Source organism: Stenella coeruleoalba (genome assembly GCF_951394435.1).
Source record: "Stenella coeruleoalba genome assembly, chromosome: 19".
NCBI lineage: Eukaryota > Metazoa > Chordata > Mammalia > Artiodactyla > Delphinidae > Stenella > Stenella coeruleoalba.
Window position 1 is genome coordinate 6,786,849 of NC_137165.1, and position 20,949 is coordinate 6,807,797.

The following is a 20,949-nucleotide window of genomic DNA, read 5'->3' on the forward strand; positions in this document are numbered from 1 at the left end:
ACATATAATTGTAAATCTCCCTCTGCATCCCATCCCTGGCCTCCCAAATCACAGTCACAAGTATCAAAGAAATACCAAAGTATAGGGAAATTACACCTGGAAGGTGAGAAAGAATGTCGCCCACACACCATTCACGCCGTAAGTTGTAGGCATGGAGTGCTGTGTTGTATGTTGTAAATGTTCCAATACTCCTGCCCTATGTAGAGAAAGCCTGTCCCGCACAGATACACCTTTGAACGGATATTCTCTTCCTGGGATCCGCTAACAGACAGTGATTTTGACACCCTTTCATCCACTGGGAGCTCCCAGACAAGCAGCACACGCATGTACACACACAGTCTCTAATAATTTTTTACTGTCTCACTTTCAAAAATACATGAAAAGAATTGAAAGCAAGGACTCAAACAGATATAGGTACACCCATGTTCACAACAGCATCACTCACAGAAGGAAAACATGGAAGCGACCCAGGTGTCCATCAGCGGATGAATGGATAAACAAAATGTGGTATAGACAGGCAACGGGTTATTGTTCAGCCTTTATGAGGTATAACATTCTGACACCTGCTACAACATGGACGAACCTTAAAGTCATTATGTTAAGTGAAATAAGCCAGACACAAGAGGACAAACATTGTATGATTCCACTCACCTGAAGTACTTAGAATAGTTAAATTCATCAAAAGACAAAGTCGAATAATGGTTACCAGGGACTGGGGGAGGGGGAAATAGGGAGTTACGGTTTAATAGGTACGTAATTTCAGTCTGGGATGATGGAAAAGTTCTGGAGATGGATAGTAGGGATGGTCGCCCAACAATGGAAATTTACTTAATTCCGCTGAATTGTATACCGAAAAAAAAATAGTTAAAATGGTAAATCCTACATTAAGTATATTTTGCCACCTTAAAAAGACATGGCCAGCAAAGGACAAGCAGACACTTGAGAAAGCCCTCTGAAAGAAAAAGAGCAAAACAAATAAATATAAGTAAGAAACCTGGATGATTCAGACACGACTAAAGGAGTAGAAGAAAAATCTGTAAATAGACTCTTTGGTGGAGTGAAAGGAGATACCGTCCCTACACGCTGCGTATTACAAAAATAACAGCACACTACCCAAATGGTCATTTCAAAAACAAAGAGAAAACTTTTGAAAATCAAAACATTTGATAACAAAAATTCAATAATAGAATATAAAGTTGGGGAAACAGTCCAGAAATGGACCAAAAGATCAAGAGGTAGAAAAGAGTGGAGGAAGGAAAAGAGGTTTTTTTTCAGAAATTACAATATCAAAATAGTTGGGCTTTCAAACCACAGGGGAAATAAAGAAAAGGAAATCATCAAAGGAAATAATAGGAAAGCACTTTTCAGAACTGAAAGCCAATAAGTATCCAGATTGAAGGGGCCCATAAAATACTCTGCAAGATGAATAACAAAAAGCCAAATAAGGCACACTGTTTTGAAATTTCAGAACCCCAGGGATAAAGAAAGGGTTCTAAAAATACCCAGAGGTAATGAGGACCTGGTTGGAATCGAGTTTCTGAGCGCTTCTCTGAGGATCTTTGAAACCACCTGATCTACTCTTATGCTTCTTTCCACCCTGTGTGGCAACTCCCCTGCCCACCCAGACTTGTTTTTTTAAAAGTAAAATTGGTATATAACTACACTAAAAAATAAATTAAAAAATAAAAATACCCAGAAAGGAAAAAATAATGGGTTATATGCTAAGGAAAAGAAATCAGAAACACAACAAGCCTCTTATAAGCAACATCAGACACTGGAATATAATGGAGCAAAACCTTCAGAATTCTGGGGGAAGACTTACTGCCAGAACTTACTGCCTGGAATTTCATACCCATCTAAATCATAAATTGAATATGAGAAACAATACAGATGTTTTAAGACGTATATAAGGACGCAAAACTTTTCCTTGCCTTTCAGTCTTTCTTAGGAATCTACCAAGAATAAAAGGAAAGCTCTGAACATAACACAGGAAGTGAAGGAGTCCTAGGACAACAGCTGTGCTTTACAGTCTAATGCAGGCTCACATTCTGCAAGAAGACTTTTATGTCCCCATTTTTCTTGACAGCTAAGCAGCAGCCACTTGCATTATCTCATCTAATCTTCTCAATGAATCCTGAAAAGAAGACACGATTTTTCAATCCACGTGGTTTAAAGGGTATATAGGCTGTAAGTCAGGAGAAGGAACAAGTTTTAAGACGAAGATAAGAACTTCTTTTTGAGATACACTCACACCAATATTCATAGCAGCACTATTCACAGTAGCCAAGACACGGAAGCAACCTAAGTATCCATTGACAGATGAATGGATAAAGAAGATGTAAGACATATATATACAACCCTCAGCCATAAAAAAAGAATGAAATAATACCATTTGCAGCAATGTGGATGGACACAGAGATTATCATACTAAGTGAAGTCACTCAGGCAGGGAAAAGCAAATATCATATGATATCACTTATATGTGGAATCTAAAAAATAGTACAAATAAACTTATTTACAAAACAGAAACAGAGTCACAGGCATAGAAAACAAACTTATGGTTACCAAAGGGAAATGTGGGGGAGGGGTAAATTGGGAGTATGGGATTAACAGATGCACACTCCTATATATAAAATAGATAAACAACAAGGATTTACTGTACAGCACAGGGAACTATATTCGATATATTGTAATAAACCATAATGAAAAATAATAGAAAAAAGAATACAGACATATACATATATATGTATAACCAAATCATTTTGCTGTATACCTGAAACTAACACAATATTGTAAATCAACTATGCTTCAATTTTTAAAAATAAATTTAAAAAATAATAATTTTAAAAAAGAACTTCTTTTTGATACATTGAACTTGACAACAATTGGATATATGTATCTGAAGCTTAGGACAGAAGTCTGGGCTGGAGACATGAATTTTAGGAGGAAAATGAAGGTATGAGAGGGGATGAAAAAAACCTACGGAAATCAACATAATTTTAAAACAAAGAGTTGAAAATTGTAAGAGAAATGATAATGAATCAGAGAACAGATCAAAGCTAATAGAATAAAAACAGTAATCAAAGATGTATCAGGGCTTCCCTGGTGGCGCAGTGGTTGAGAGTCCGCCTGCCGATGCAGGGGACACGGGTTCGTGCCCCGGTCTGGGAAGATCCCACATGCCGCGGAGCGGCTGGGCCCGTGAGCCATGGCCGCTGAGCCTGCACATCCGGAGCCTGTGCTCCGCAACGGGAGAGGCCACAACAGTGAGAGGCCCGCGTATCGCAAAAAAAAAAAAAGATGTATCAGAAGAAAGAATCCATGACTCATAGAAATACCAAAAGCTAGCAATGAAAAGGTTTTCTCCATGTAGCTGGAAAAATTAATGAAAAGAAACCAAGATCAAGAGTTGTCCTAGTTAAATGTGTTACACGAAAGAGAGAAAAGGAGAAGAAAGAGGAGGAGGAAGGGAAGTTTCCGGAGACCAAATGTTGGTTATCTTTTAAGGGAATCAACCTCCCTACTAGTCTCATGCTTTCAGTGAAGAGGAACTTCTGTGAGGATAACATTCCTAGCTTTTGTCTCCACCTCTACTAATTTCTTCGCCTAAGAGTAGTGCTTTATCTGATATTTGCTTCTGAAAGAGGGAACTGAGCTTGCCTGGCTCAGCTCCTACTCCTGTCTGGTCAAATTCATAAGCTATAAAAAGTATGCATCGTGTCTCCTTACCTGCCAGGTGGTAGGAGTCCAACCTCAGGTGGCGATGTGCAGGTGAACTGTGACTCTGCCCGTGATTCTGTCAAAATCAAGAGGAGAGACTATAAGTGCCTTTGGCCACAGATCTAAAATCACTTTCTCCAATCAGCTTTAAGAAATGCAACTGACATTTCGATCTTCCTTTCCCTACCTCCTGTGTTCTCAAGTTAATCCCCAAATTTGTAACCCAAGTTAGTCCTAATTTGGGAGGGAAAGAGGAAATAACCTAAAATACCAATGGTTACCCACAAAAGATTACCCATAACATTAAGTATGAGAAAACAATGACAAAGTTCGCAAACTGCTAGTTCTTAGGCAAAATATAACGTTGGTAAATGTTCTGTTTGGTGATTTTAGTTGGCATATACAACGTTTTATATGGCCATGTAATTAGGCAGGCATAAGATGTGATTATAACACGTCTTCCTCCAAGGCTGCCTCACATTCAGGTGTCCTGCATAACCTCTGTAGAGGTTGAGTTTGCTACCCCTGCAATAAAGCAGTGACGACAGAATCTGAAGTTAAATAGAATAGCTGTACATCTCTAAGTACCTATATGGCTAGACCTGCAAGCCAAATGCTGACTGAAAAAGCAAGCTGCAGAATAATGCATACAGTAGGGTATCATTTACGTATGTTTAAACACAACATATTTTCTGAATTGCTGTTATGATTCATATGAAAGGTTTTCTTTTTTCTTCTCTCTCTAGAACTTTCTAGAATCTTTTCTATACACTCATGTTCTGCATTTCATGATGGTATGTTTATGAACATGAGAGACAAAGACACTGACCTCACTGAGCTTACACTCCAATAGGTAATAAATTACAAACAGATGAATGCACATGTCATATGACAGGACTTTGTAACTTATAAAGAATAAATAAACCAGGGCAAGGGTTTCCTCCTCTTCTGGTGGTTTGTGTAGGGCAGAACCATCATACGGGGAGGAGGGGTACACTGCTGAGTGGAATTGGACAAAACTTTCAAACTGCCTTTCCAAATGGCCATGCCGACTTATAATCCCAACGGTAGGATCATCTTCCCCTCCCCCCACCCCATTTGATAGAAACCCGTTGTATCCATTTTCATTTCCTCCATTAAGTTGTGATTTGCCTCTTGATATTGTTTTCCTGTTGGGTTGTACAGCTGATTCGTGTTTCTCCTCCACAGACCCAATTTCTGGTTCCAAGTTCATCAGTGCTCCGACCACAGACCCCTTACTGGGAAGTGTCCGTGAAGCACTCCTCTTGCTTGATGCAATCACCCAGGCTGTATTTCCATGCCGGCTCTGGGCCTCAGCAGGTGTCACCACTGATATCTTACTTAAGCCTCACCACATGCCGAAAGTTAAGTGGTAAGTATCTTCATTGCCCAGATAAGCAAACAGAGTCTAAGATGATGAATTACTTATTTCAAGGTGCCACAGCAAGTAATTGCAGAAGTCAGGATTCAAAACCATGTTTTTTTCATCTCTAAAGCTTGTGTTCATCTCCCTTATATACTCTCATTGTCAGCCTTTGGGAGCAAAAGCTATTCTGCTACAGCACTGGCTATTTCAAAGTTCAACCTAATTTAGATTGGCGCTTGGTGTAGTTCACATAAATAAAGCCTTTGCAGTTGTCAACAGATCTTCTCAGATCATTTCCTACCTCAATCCATTGCTAAAGCTGTTTGGTTCCTGAAAACCTTCCATCCAGGTTCTAGGACCACCCTCTGAATTCTAGGTCTTCAGTTGCTCTCCATACTAGTTGACAGTAGCCCAGAATATTTCCATAAAATTTCCTTCAATGGTCACTTCTTTTAAACGCTATAAAACCAGGAAAGATGTCTAGGAGGGGTTTTTCTAGCTTCCAACATCATTTTCTTCTACACAAACATTTACATAAACATCAAAATGTCTGAAACCAAATTACATGTCAGCTACTTAGGTCCCAGACAAACGGTGATTACTTTTAAATCATGCAAAATTTAAGATCACAGAGTTCTACAACACTGAGGTCAGAAAGAATCACAGCATCCACCCAGCCCAAGGATGGCCAATAGAATGCATAACTGGAAGTGATGGCGAGAAAGCTGGAGTCCCATCTGGGCTCTGCAGGAAGGAGTGCTGTGATCCATTAGCAATGTCTGCCCTGGACAGCTACAGGAGTTCCAGGCTTTCGGGGCAGCTGTTGGGAAATGCTGATCCAAAATGAACACTAGGGCTTCCCTGGTGGTGCAGTGGTTGAGAATCTGCCTGCCAATGCAGGGGACAAGGGTTCGAGCCCTGGTCTGGGAAGATCCCACATGCCGCGGAGCAACTGAGCCCATGAGCCACAATTACTGAGCCTGCGCGTCTGGAGCCTGTGCTCCACAGCAAGAGAGGCCGTGATAGTGAGAGAGAGGCCTGTGCACTGCGATGAAGAGTGGCCCCCGCTCGCTGCAACTAGAGAAAGCCCTCGCACAGAAACGAAGACCCAACACAGCAAAAATAAATAAATAAATTTATTTAAAAAAAAAATGAACACTAAAACATCACCGAGCTCAACCAGTTAAATATGATTTGTCCCACTCCCACCAAAGCAGACAGCACCTTGACACGAAAATTTTAAAAGCCCAGCTCTACTGAAACCTCTTACAACTTTCTCAGGCAGTCGCAGTGAACTTAAAATCTCAATCTAAATATCCCATGATATAGTGCCTTTTTCTCAGAAGAAGAAATTTATTTTATTATATACACGTTAAAGTGGACTACAGAAACCCAAAGAGGAAACAAGAACACACAAACAATTTTTCAGTGATTCTGCTTTGCCTTGTTGAAGTAAGTTCATAAATACAATTTTTATTAGTATAAAAAAAAAAAATCAGTTGCTTTTAACCTCTTCCACCTCCCCAGGCAAGTAAATACTGAAAAAAAATTGCAAGGAATATTGGCTTGGAGGAGGACCACTCAGGCCTGGGGTGTCCACACATCACCATGTGGCCCTACTGTCAGACGTGTGAAAAGGAGTATGTGTATTGTATATCTGTTTTCTCTAACCTTCTCCGAGGCATGCATTTTACGGAGGAAGAATCTGAAGCCCAGATAGACTAAGCCGTTTGTCTATACACACACAGCTAGTTAACGGCAGAACGAGGCTAAGACTCCACTTCTCCTGCTTGCTCGTTTAGCACTGTTAGCCTACACAGCCCCACATGTAAATGACTCCCAGGCCGCCTACTTAGTCACCCATCACTCACCAAATACAAGGGTAGGAGGCACGGAATTGAAGCAGTACAACCTTGGGCAGCATCAAGATGCTCACAGCTGGATGGGAGGCTGGACCTGCAAACCGAGAGCTGCAGAGGACTCTCTGCCTTCCTGAGGAAGGCATTTGGACAGCTCTGAGAATCCCCAAACTCGCCCATACCATTGCTTTTAAACCTCTTCACTACCCCTGCCAGGAGTGACCATCAACTTCCTTTCTGAAGCTTTTTGTTTTTTTTAACAAAGAAGCATCTTTAACACCTCATGATCGTTACTACGCACAAAGCAACGGAGAACCAAAACCAATCCGAGCTCTCTCCTGCCTTGTCATCTTTGCCCTTGATGTGCCCTCCAGCAGGATGGTCCCCTCCCCCCATCTTCACATGGCGGCTCCTCTCTTCACTGCAAATCTCCCTCCTTCCTCTTTTTTTAAATTGTGGTAAAATATATGTAATACAAAACCTGCCATTTTTAAGTGTACAAATCAGTGGCATGAAGTACATTCACAGTGTTGTGTGACCTCCACCGCTGCCTCTTTCCACAACTTTTTCATCACCCCAAACAGAAACTCTGTACCCACCAAGAAATGACTCCCCCTTCCCCCTTCCTCCAGCCCCTGGTAATCTCTAGTCCACTCCCTGTCTCTACGAATTTGCCTTTTCTAAGTATTCATATAAATGGAATCATGCAATATTTACCCTTTTGTGTTGGCTTATTCATAATGTTTTTAAGATTCATCCACATCGTAGCATGTATCAGAATTCCATTCCTTTTTATGGCTGGATAATATTCCATTTTATGAATACACAACATTTTGTTTATCCATCCATCCACTGACGTACACGTGGGTTGCTTCCACCTTCTGGCTGCAGTGGGCAGGGCTCCTTTCCAATGCTCACCTCTCTCTCTCGCTTTTCCATCACATCACCCGGCTTTATTTTCTTCATAGAACATATCACCACATGCAATTAATTGTTTTGTTTATTCTTCTTCCCTCCCCTCATCCTCCTCCCAATGGTATAGTCCACGGGAGCAGAGAACCTTTTCATTGCCCACTTTATAGCCAACCTAGCATCCTAACATACGGGCTGGCATATACTAGATACTCAAAGAATATTTGTCGAATGAATGAATAAAAAAGCAATAATGAAATGCATAGGTTAGGCAGGTGACCAGACTCACTAAATTGCTAACTAACTCCCGCCCCCGCCCCATCACAGAGCAGGTCATACAGACTCATACTTTAGCAACATGACAAACTACTCCATGTCATGGCTCTTTGGGATACGATGCCTAAAGCAGAAGTCACTAGTGTTAAATCCTCAATGCCAAATATCTACGACATTATATGGTTGAAAGTTGCTGTAACGGCAACGTGGGCAAAAAATCTAAGACACAGAAGTGCCAGTGAGTAAAAAGAAGTGGGAAGAAAAACGGAAAGAAGCTTTGTGCAGCTTTGTGCCCTGAAGAAAGGGCTGGTAACGTCCCTCTTACACCAGAAGAGAACCTCACTTAGCATAATTGGCCAGAGAGGCAGGTGGAAAAGTGGTCCAGCCTGGAGGGCTGTGGCACCACCTTCTGTTCTGGCAGCTCCCAAAGCCGTCACCTGATTTAACAGGTCTCTCTTTATCCCCAACGTTGAGGCCCACACACCTTCTCCCTGAGAGAGAATTCTGCCCACTGCTCTTTTCCCTGGGAGGGGAGAGAGAATTTCAGTTCATGCACATTGATCCCATTATCGCTTACTACATGGCTATTTCCTGGGGCAGCGAGATAATCCAAGTCTGCTCCTTCCCAGCACACGAGCATAGAACCGTAATATATGACATATTATGTCAGACACAGGTGCTGACCAGCTCAGCATTCTGTCCCTGACACCCGGAGCAGGGAAGATTTTTTGAGCAACTCCAGTCCTTTTTTCACGTGACACACAGATGCCAAGTCCTGCTTTCCCGCCACAGAGTGCCGTCGTGTCCCTGCTTCTACTCTTCCTTTCTCTCTGGACCACCCGCACATCATCCTTCCTGGTTCCACTAGCAGATGCCCACTGGACTCTTGCAGTGTTCTAGGATGTCTGTTGGGAACCAGAAATTTAAAAATGAATGAGTTATGGCCCCCATAGGGTTCCACTGGACAGCAAAGGCAAGGACCACTTGACAGAGCGAGTAGGAACTACTTAGGCAGTGGGAAGATAGGGACCCATGGGGCAGATCTTGAAAGGTAAGCAGTGTAGAAAGAAAAGGGAAAAGGATGAGGCAGAGAAGTGTGGGCATAGTTGTATATCAGGGAGAAAAGCCTGGGGTTTGGGGGGCGGGGGGAGAAAGAGAGAGAGAATGAGAGAGAGCGAGAAGGAGGATATATGAGAGAGGGAATTAATTTTTTTCTAGAGAAAAAACCAGGAAGCAAAAGAGTCAGCAGTTACTCCTAGAAAGGTTAACTTTGGCAATGAATAATAACTCCTTCAAATAGAATCATGAAGGAAGCAAATATAGGTAAAAATATAGACAAATTGGGCTTCCCTGGTGGCACAGTGGTTGAGAGTCCACCTGCCAATGCAGGGGACACGGGTTCGTGCCCCGGTCCGGGAAGATCCCACATGCCACGGAGCAGCTGGGCCCGTGAGCCACAGCCGCTGAGCCTGCGCATCCGGAGCCCGTGCTCCGCGACAAGAGAGGCCGTGACAGTGAGAGGCCCGCGTACCGCGCAAAAAACAAACAAACAAACAAAAATTTTTTTCTAGAGAAAAAACCAGGAAGCAAAGGAGTCAGCAGTTACTGCTAGAAAGGTTAACTTTGGCGATGAGTAATAACTCCTTCAAATAGAATGATGAAGGAAGCAAATATAGGTAAAAATACAGACAAATTAAGAAGACCAAGGGGCATACATGACATAGATCGTCTCTGAGGGTCTCCATTATCTCTGCAGAGCCCCAGCTTCCCCCATAAGCTGGGAATGAGGAGATGACGGTGGGTTGGGTGGAGTGAGTGGAGGTCAGGGGCAGCCGCTGAAGAGAAAGTAAGAGAAGGTCAACTAGAGATAATTAAAAGATAAGCGAGCAGCAGTGGCAGCCCAGCAGAGGCTGAGAGGCTCATAAACGTGTAATGGAACCACTTCAGCATGGTGATGTGATTTTCCCCAAGTATTGTCCAGCAGCCCCAGGCCAGGGAGAGTGAAAACAAGCATTTGGATTGACACAGCACTGGGGATGGAGGTGCAGCTGTGGAAGGAGGTCAAGGAGCTGAGGGTGAGGAAGGATTGGATGAGAGGGCCCTCGAAGACATGGGTGATTAAATCTAGCCTAAGAAGGGGAGATGGGCAAGGCCAAGAGAGGTCTGACAGCCTGCAAAATCAGGTGTCAAATATATCCAGCACGTAGCCATAAGGCTTTGTATTAGTCAAGGTCCTCTAGAGACACAGAACCAATTCCTTATAATAAGTCTCATTATAAGGAACTGACTCATGCAATTATGGACGCTAAGAAGTCCTGTGACCTGCCGACTTCAAGCTGGAGCCCCAGGAAAATGGCGCTGCAGTTCCATTCCAAGTCTGAAAGCCTGAGAACTGGTAGAGCCAGGATTGTGAGTCTAAGGCCACTGCCAGGAGACCAGCATCTCAGTTTAGGCAGCAGGCAGAGAGAAAAAAGGCTACCTTCCTCTGCCTTTTTCTTCTATTCCGGCCCATGCATCCATGCCCATGGGCACTGGATGATGCCCACCCATACTGAGGAGGGCCATCTGCTTTACTGAGTCCACAGATTCAAATGCTGATCTCTTCTGGGAACACCCTCACAGGCAGAAATGATATTTAAGCAGATATCTGGGCATCCTATGGCCCAGTCAAACTGGCACATAAAGTTAACCATCACAAGCCTGGTAACAGTAGCTCTTATTGTAATCCCAGGCATGTATGCACCAGGCATGGTTCCATTGGGTCCTCTCTCACTTTACGGGAAAGTAACTACAGCGCAAGGAAGTTAAGTCACTCTGGACTTGACTAACCCCACAACTCATGTTCTTAAACATCTGGCCCAAAGAGGTTGTAATGCTAGATTTCTGAGCATATTGTTTTGTAGGCTGAGCCGTCCCAAGTGATGAACAAGGTGTAGGAGGTGGCAGTGGACGTGGATTGCTGAGGTGAATGGAAGTTGAGTCATTGGGGCTGAGGACGTCAGAGCAATCTGTGACTGCAAAGTTGAATGACTCAACAACAAGGGTCAGAGGGCCAGGAGTCAGGGACCTCAGAATCGCAGGAAAATTTAACTGTCCAGAAGGGTTCAAGTGAGGAAGAACCAGCCTGAAGCCAACTGGAAAAAATTTTGCAAGGGCCGTGGAACCTCTGAAATTTGGCAAGAAGTGGCATCTCTCCCTTTGAAAGGTTCCCAGTTGGGTCAGGGGCTCCCAAGACCATCCTCAGGTTCAGTGATTCACCAGAAGGACTCACAGAACTCAGGAAAGCTCTGACACTCATGGTTATGGTTTATGACAGTGAAAGGATACAGACTCAAACTTGCAAAGGAAAGAGGTACAGAGGGCAGAGTCCAGGAGAAACCAGACATGGCCTTCCAGCTGCCCTCTCTCAGTAGAGTAGCCCAAACAGGACGTAATCCTCCCAGTAATGATGTGTGATAGCACCTGGGAAGTACTGCCAGCCAGGGAAGCTTACCTGAGCTTTCAGGTCCAAGGTTTTTCTTGGGAGTCAGTCACCTAGGCATGAGATACCCACATGACTGACCTTAGCTACCCTGTCTTCAGCAGTTCCAGAGGTCAAACTGATACAGCATGGCCCAGGTCCCCAGGCAAACAAAGGCACACATTCATTATAAATCACAGTGTAGCCATAAACTATCTGGGGTAGCCCAAGGCCCCAGGTATACAAAAACACTCTTATCAAGCAGAATACTCCGAGGACTTAGAAGATCTCTCTGGTCAAGGGCCAGTCCTTTCTCTGGAACGTGCAGGGTTGAAGCACCCCAAGCCCTCTGGGCTAACCCTTTACAGCACACCAGCACCAGAGACCAATAAACCTGATTTGTGATGTGAGACACCCATTCTGGCCCAGAACACCACAGAGACCTCCAGGGATCAAGGATGACCCAGTCACTTGCAGGTAAACTTTGCATTTAAAGCTAGAATGTTATCCTTTGAGTTTTGGGTTCACAATGAGCTCAGCCTCTGAGGCTGATCCAAGGACTTTTCTACTTGAGACCATCCTATGCTCTCTCTGATCAAGGCTCAACTCTCCCAGTTAACATTAAAAAGAAACAAGCAAACGAATAAACTGACAACTCTCACGCCCAACCTTGGAAAACAAGTGAACAGGAAGTCTCTGATGTCCACTAGACACACACAAACACACTGCAGTGAGGACCAAGAGACTTCCTCTCTACACTGTGTGCTGGGATCCTGTTCCTAAGAGCCCTGTGGATAGAACGCTCCCAGATCCAAACGCCAGGCTGAGAAAGCAGCCAGGAAGCAGCTGGTGTGCCTTGGTCTAACTCTGCAGTGGGTTCACTGGACACAACTGGGTTGGCCATTCTTTGGCCTCTAGAGGGTACAGTGAGCAGCAACTATCACATTCTCCTGGGTGCACAGGCTTGTAAAGAGTTGAAATAGAGATGGAGGCAGAGATAGAGACAGAGAGAGAGATGGAAATAGAGGTTTCAGTGGACGTTTTTACTAGCATAGCGTTTCTGTCATGCACTTGCCTTCTGATACGCCTTGTTTTCATCTGTGTAAGATTTTATTCTTTTTTTATTGAAGTGTAGTTGATTTACAATATTGTGTTTCAGATGCACAGCAATGTGATTCAGATTTTTTTGGGGGGGTTTTTTTTGCAGATTTTATTCCATTATAGGTTATTGCAAGATATTGGTGTGATTCCCTATGCTATATAGTACATCTTTGTTGCTTATTTATTTTATGTTTAGTGGTTTTAGTAGGGAAGAAAGTAAGTGGATCCTTTGCCCCTGGCATTCTAGACCACGGACAGCACTCAGCTCATCCTCTTCCTGCTGTAGTCCCCTTGCAGATCTCAAATCAGACAAGTGCTCCCTGTTTATTACACACGATGGGTAACCCTGCTGCGGAAGGATACTTCTATTATGGAGGTAAAACCCATGGGAGTTTGGCTGGCTACTCCTTTATCTCTACCTTCTGTTGACCAACTGTGAGACTGTTCTATTCCAAATGCCTTTGAGGAAGGTTGTCACAACGGTGAAGAAGGGAAAAAAAGTAATAAATCCATGCTCAGCTTTCACATTTCAAAATGAATGTTTGAACCCAAGGCAGAGGCAAAAGCCTGAGAAAGGGATATTGGAGTTGCAAAGCAGAGCCCATAAAAACCCAGCACAGAAAGCTTATTTCCAAAAAAGTAAGCAAGAAGAATTCATGATCGGTTAGAGCCAGTTTTACCACCACTCGTATTATATTAAAATCCCCTAAAGTGAGAAAAGGGGGAAATTATGAGTGGTCCTGAGGTGGGGGTCCTGTCTTGCCCCTTTGAGGTCAGGTCTATAGGGATGGAGGAGTACCGTAAGTTCAAGAGCAGAAGGAATCACAGCTTCCATGCTGAGCAGGGCCTTGGGACTCTCCACCCGTATCTTTCCATGGAGCCACAGGGATGGAGAACCGACTCCAGGGTCTAGGGAAATGGGCCTGACCCATCAGGCTCCACATGGGAAGGCGAGAGACTGAATGCTTCTCATGCAATCTTTAGGGCTGGTGGGCCCTAGTGGCCCCTGGTCAGCTCGTGGAGATTCAGAGTGACCTTTATGGACTAACCACTAGGGAAAAGATGAAGGCTCAGACATCCCAAAGGAGCCTGGCAAGGACAAGCAGGGCCAATGAGAGTGAGGCCATAGTGGTAGCTGTAGAAGAGAAGACGTCACGGCCTAGAACCAAACGCCACTCCAACGCCTGGACAGCCCTCAAGTCTCCTGGAAATTAGGTTCAATCATGGAGGAAAGAAGAAAGGGGAGAACTGTGAATGAATCGAGAAAACCTTGAACTGGTTGAGTTTGTCCTGGAATGACTACCATTCAGTTTCCATGGACAGAGGTGTGGAACTGGAGACAGAACCCAAATTCAGTTATGCAAAAACAAGAGCCTTACCCTTTACTTTGCAAACCTGAGTTGGAGGTCTATGGAATGAACACTTAACAATATTTTAAACTCCTGAGAGCCAAAGATGTGAGGACAGGTAGGTCAGTGATAACAGCAAGAGTAGCAGGCTGTATATAAATCTTTGTATATAAATTTTATATAAATGTTTAATGCTGTATATATAAATTCTAGTTTGTGCAAACCAAAATTTGGGGTGCATTGTTCTGACCATGGAACAGATGTGAATGGGACCTGCCCCTGAAAGTGGGAAATGTATGTGCCTAGGTCATCTTCTTTCTGTATCAGGAATGCAGCCATCCCTGACCAGGGGACAGATAGTGTGACTGTGCTTTTCAAAAGGGGAGCTATGTATGTGCCACTTCTGGGTATGTGAAGCCATCTCAGAGATGCAGACTGGGCCCCCAAATGTTGGGATGGCTGGAAAAATTTAAGGATCAAGTTCAAAGTCCTTAGTATGGCAAACAAAGCTTTTCACGATGGGGCCTTTGCTCTCTTGACCAGTCCCTTGGGACTCCCTAGCAGCCCCACAGTCAGGAAAACCACCAGGAGGGCTCTAAACCCACCATATTGTCTTGCCCCGGGGCCTTTGCACAAGCTTCTCCCTCTGCCTGAATGGGCCTGGCTATCTCTACGTATCCTTCACGTCTCAACTTGAACTTACATCTTCCAGAAAGGCTTCCCGAATTTTCCCAAATTGACTTAATTGTCCTTCCATGAACTTCCATGGCATCCTGAGTGAACCCCAGTTGTGCCACTTATCAGGCTGTATTTAACTGTCTGTTTCCCTATTTATCTCCTCCACTAGACTGTCAGCTATTTAAGGGCAAAGGCATGTCTTGATCATCATTGTATCCTGGAACCTAAAGCAGCACCTGGCCATGAGAAGGCGCTCCACAAACACTTGTTACTTGTCAAGGTTGATGACTACTGGGGAAGGAGGCATCTGGACCATTTTAGAAAACCCAAGCTGATTGGGCCACCTCCCTCGGGGAAATGGCCGCAAGCAAAGAGACATCAGAGTCAGAGAGCTGTGGCCAAAGAATTTTTCTTCACTTGTTCCCAGGGGAAATTACTGCTTTGAGCAGCAATGCTTTAAACCTGGTTCTCAAAGGAAGAGAAACCTCCCTGGGCTGGTAACTCACATCAGCAGATGCACAGCTGCCCTCTCTCCAGTCTGTCTGTGCTTCTTCAATCAGGCAGAACATCCCCATCCTTCAGACCACTGTTCTCAGTCTGGGCTTTTGGGGATTCATTGTGTCAGCATCCCCCGCGGTTCCCACTCTGCTCAGGGTCTTTTCTTGTGAATGCCCTGAACAGAAATACTCTCTTTAGAACCTTCTCAGCGGAAGGCTCCATGCCAGGCACTTGCACGAAGAACATTATATTTAACCCTCACAAAAACATTGTGAGATAAAACCATTACCCTCAGATGTAGACAGGCAAAAACTGAGGAGGTTAAATAATTTGCTCAAGATCCCAGCTACTGAGAGACTGAGCTGTTCTCAGGGGGAAAAGAATAACCTCCGTCACGAGACTGTTTAATTTTTTACACTGCTGTCACAGAAAATGCAAAACTCCACTTCCTGTTCCCGAAAGCTCTGGGTGGCAAAACACACACACACACACACACACACACACCCACCCCTTGAAGAATCCAGCAGGTAATAATTGGTGTTGCTACAGCATGAAAGAATAAGGGAGCTGTGAAATTCTCCACTATCCTGGGAAAGAATCAGGCACTTTTCTACTTTGATAACCACGGTATTCTCAAGCATAAGGTAAGGGTTTAAGCCATAGTTTCCCATGCTTCTGATGTAAGTTTAAAATTTCCAGGAAGAGCAGAATATGTCAATTAATTAGGTCTTTGTTTTGTTTTTTTTAAGAGATTATGTAAGTTGTTTACTCTCATTAACAGCCAGGAAGAGTCCGAGTGCTGTCCACTGGCCTCACATCAATATTCCAGGCACTCATTAATCATTCACAGATCCCTTTACACTCTGCACATGCCCTCAGATGGCCCTTTACCCAGGTTGGGTAGCTCGAGTTATAAATGCCAGTGCCTGTAGGAGAAGCAGACCCATAGCACGAATGTTACAGCCCCAAGGAGCACACGTGCAGGGGTCCCTAGTGACTCAGAGAGCATGTGCTCTGTCTGCAGGGGGCGCCACGACTCAACTGCAGCCAACTGTTGCCATGTAGGATCCCAGAGTCCTTGTAGCTGGGTCTCCTGATTTTCCACAAAAAAGCCGTTAAGTCTGGAATTTTACACGAAAGTTCCTGAAAACTATGAGAGCCAAACAGCATATGCCTGTGGGTAACTTTCCATCCAGTCTGCGATCCCTGGATTACTGTCTACAGCAGTGCTGTCCGCTAGGACCCGGGACTTCGATGAGCTCATCAGAGTTAACCCAAGAGCAGACAGCCGTGCAGCCATGGGGTTGATGGCAGCGGGAGGGCTTCGTGTCTGACGAAATCGTGAGCGTCGAGCCAAGGAAAATAGGAACTATCGGTCCCATAAGAAAACGACAACGCTCAACAAGTCCTTATGGCCTCGATTTTAACATCTTTGGTAATTCCGCAGCAGTAGCACCTGCTCAGGCAACGAGAGAGGCGGCTTTGGGAACATTACATGACACCTTTTATCTCAGCTCTGGGTGAGGTGAGCTACAAGTACAACTATCTACAAGCAACACAATCACAGGTACAGAGCCGTGATGAGATGCCTGGTGCAATTCAGAGGATATCTGAGCAAGGGATTAAACAGGCTTCCAGAAGGGTAGTGTGAGGTGTTGGAAGAGGCTGGGCTGGCGGGAAAACTCATGTGTTGATCCCCAGAAGCATCTTTCGTTTGATGTAGAGGGGTTCTCCTCCCACCAAGCATACGATGCTAGTCGCCAGGGACAGAGCCTTGAACCACGCTAATGACTTCCACTGGCAGAAGTGAAGAGGGAGCCCCAAGTTCTGCCCTGTCCAGGCAATATCTCCCCTCACCCAGCCGTGCCCTTCCCCAGCCGACCTGCAGGAAATCCCAGGGCTCCCTGTCCCCCTTCCTTCTTACCTGGATCCCAACAGGACTGATTCCACCTGGCTTTTGATCTCTGCTCTCTTCTGCACAGGAAGCCCTAAGGCTTCCTAAACTCAACCCTCATCACCCTGCTTCTCCTCGCTTAAACCTCTGTCCATCTCCTAACCTGACTACCCCTAACTCCCCAGATCCTCTCATTGTGTCCTCTGGAACTCATGGTCCATTATCAGCAAAATCTCTGTATCTTCGGTTGTATCTCTAAACATTTTATTCACCTTTCTGTCCTAACAGAACAAGGAGCCTGCTCCAGAACAAGGAACCGAGCAGAAGATTAATTTTAAAAATAATCATATTATTAGCAAAAACTAGTATACACACTTAACCATGTTCTAGGCACTGTTCCAAGCACTGTACCTGTATCGATTCCATTAATCTTCACAACAACCCCATAATTAAAGCCATTACCACGCCTATTTTCTGATGAGGAAACTTAGGCATGGAAAGGTGAATCGATTAGCCTAAGTTCATGGAGTTAAAAAGCAGGAGAGCAGGAATACAGGATTCGAATCAAGGCAGTTGAACTCCAAAGCCTGCGCATGGAACAACTGTGATACACTGCATCACAGAATCGTCTTTGGTAGAAGAGAAGATGCCTCCAAAAAGGGGCAATCTGGGCCACCCCAGGCAGGCAGCACTAGGAGTCCAAACCTGTTTGGCTCTAGAATCCACCACTAAGAAAAGCTCCAAACTCCTGCTAAGGACACGGCTTCCTCTGTCATCCTCTCAAGAAGTGCTGTTTTTTTTCATTCCCATACCCCTTGTTCCACTAGGTCTTGGGAGGCGGGGGGTCCTCCCTGCTCTTTGTTCATCTTCTATACCATTGCTCCCCACTACTCTTGGTTTTGAAGGTCATACTGCCAGACTGAATATTCCACTATGCCTTCTTATAGTAGTCACATCCAAAGACCCCGGGTTGCTCCCCTCATTCCTGCAAGATCTGAGCACCTGCCCATTGTCAGTTCTGATCTCAGGAATTTCACTTTCCACTGAGAAAACCCTTGCAATGCCCTTGACTTGTAGTTCCACGACCTCCTCTCTTCCCATTCTAACTCATCCTAACTCGGCCACTCCCTCCTATGGCCACACCCTAGACCTTTCCATACAGGTCATTCAGTCCTCCATTATCTTAATTCTAAGGATACTACTTTCCAACCACTATCTGTCATCTTTAGTTTGCCAGTTCCAAAAATGACTGACCCCTGTCTAACCACCTGATCATTACCACCTTTTTACTATCCCTCAATTCCTTCATATCCTTACCTTTTTTTTTCTTACCCTGCTTACATTCAAATACACAATATTATCATGACTCTCTAGCATGCACTCCAAATCCTTTCTTCCTCTCTCCCTAATACTCACGTGAAAAAAACACAACCCTTCTTAAATTTCACCCTAACTATTCTGAATCTTCATCCAAGCACCTGAGCTTGCTCTGAAGAGAATTTCACAGCCTCCCGCCAACTCATCTACCAACTTCAGGGCACTATACTTTGTCTTCCCTTGAATTACCATGGATGAATGGAAAGGCTCCTCTCTAAGGCCAGCCCCTCTGTTTGAATCCCATAGCCTCATTCTCTTTTCAATACCAAAGTCATTATCAGTCAATCATCCCCTTCCCTGCATCATTGGATTTTCCCTCTCTTCTTGATCATTTCCATCAGCTATAAAAAAAAGCCTTCCTGCCCCTCCAATCCCTTCCCGCTCCCACCCCATTTCTCTGATCTCCTTAACTACAGTTGTTTCCACGTTCTCTCCTTCCCTTCTCTTGAACCCAATCTTCCCTGAATTACTGCCCCATCACTCCACCATAGTTCTCACCCAGGTCATCAATAACTTCTAGTTTACCAAATCCAATGGTCAATTCTCAGTCTTCACCTTACGTAGCCTCAGAAACATTTGACAAAGTTTGTCCCTCCCTTTTCTCTGAAACTTTTCTTTGACTTGCTTCCAGGATGCTCTTCTCTCTAGGTTTTCCTTCTACATCACTGACTGCTTCTTCTTGGTCTTCTCTCCTGGCCCCTGCCCATATCCCAGACCCCAAAACTTTGGACTCAGCCCTCAGCTTTCTTTTGTCTGTCAACCTTCCTGTCCAGGAACCTCATGCAGTCTCATGGCATTTACACTGGTGGCTTCCACAATTCTGTCTCCAGCTGGACCTCTCCCCTGAATTCCAGACATCTCAGCGCAACTGTACATCTCAGTTGGATTTCTAATAGGCACCTCAAACTCTACATGAACAAAACCCAACTCCTGATTTGTCCCCAACGCGCACACACACAGACACACACACACACACACACACACACACACACACATGATCTTGCACAATTTTCAGTAATTAGTACCTCAATGCTTCCATCCAAAACCTTGAAGTCATTCTTTCCTCCTCTCTTTTCCCCACTCCCAACACTCAAACAACAAATCCTGTAGATGATGCTGGGAAAGGAGGGCTCATGCACAGTCTTTTAACCCACACTTGGCCACAGAAAATGAACCTTGGGCCTGGAACACTTCCTTACCAAGAGATGGAGCCCCTACACCCTGTGCCAGGCTTATCACCTTGAGCGGGAATATCTTTTCGTGTTTCATGCACAATGACTGTTCCTTTGTTCCACTTAAGCATGTACGTCAACAGCCCTCAGGCATACCCCCAGCTTTCAGTATTTCAGACAACATGGGGGAGAGGTTGGGGTCCTTCCACTGTGGCACTAGAGAGATGTGTATGCCAGTCGTCCTGTGTCAGCTGCTTGTGGGGACCTGATAGCCATGAGGGACCGACACACACCACTGGATCTGATCTCTCTCTGTCTCTTCCCTATGTAAGTAAAGCGTTATTCCATCCAGAGCCTGACTATGCTGTGTTTTCCTTGGGGACTCCAATACCAAGATGCAATGGGAAGAAGTGTTTAGAGTCCTCCTCTGGGACTGATAACTGATGCCTGGTACTTTGCTCAACACTTTATCTTCCGAATCTGTACAGCATCTGCTTCTTACCACCTTAGTCCAAACTACTCTCACCTGGACTGTGACATAGCACATCCTTGCCTCCACCTTTGCCCCCATGACAGTCTGTTCACATGGCAAACAGAAAAATACTTGAATTCTGCTCAAAAGTAGCTTCCAGTCATGCTCAGAGTAAGAGCCAGGGCCACCTCTGACCCTCTCTGATTTCATTTTCCACCACTCGAGAACTGGATCGCTCTGCATCAGCAACATTCATCTCCTTGCTGTTTCTTGAATCTACCAAGCATGTTCCAGCCTCAGAGCCATTATACGTTCTGTTCCCTTTTCCCAGAATGCTCTTCCTCCAGATACCTTCATGACATGGTCCCTCACTTTTTTCAGGCCTCTGCTTGAATGCCACTACACCACCACATTTAGTAGTAACACCCTTTATTCCCATCCCTGGAACAAGAATGGGCATTCTAGGAGACAGGCTAGACTCAGCATAGTGGCTGGAATGTGTACAGGTGAGTTACAGTTATCTGTGGAATGAATGATTCCTGTCCTCATGGAGCAGTAAGCAGACAAGCATTGAATAATTGGTGACACATAAATCACATTGCTGTGAATGGTAAGTACAGAATGAATGAAGGGTATATAGCTAGCATGTTCAAGGTCCTATGATAAAAAGGATCATGGTTTCCAGACCCTAAGTTGTGTTAAGTCCTTAAGGATCAGATTGATGCCTTACTTACCTCTGTTTAAAAAAAGAAAAAAAAAAAAAAGTATGGCATAGACATGCCCAAATTAACTTG

General features: G+C 44.5%; 1 protein-coding gene across 5 annotated transcripts in view; it reads right to left on the bottom strand.

Moving 5' to 3' along the window:
- The window catches only part of ADPRM (ADP-ribose/CDP-alcohol diphosphatase, manganese dependent), a 388,290-nt gene that overhangs the window by 209,265 nt on the left and 158,076 nt on the right, over positions 1-20,949 (bottom strand). For all 5 annotated transcript variants that reach the window (XR_013824978.1, XR_013824979.1, XR_013824980.1 and 2 more), the window contains exon 5: positions 3,730-3,796. The gene's annotated coding sequence lies outside the window, so the exon portion shown is untranslated. The remainder of the gene's footprint in view (positions 1-3,729; positions 3,797-20,949) is intronic.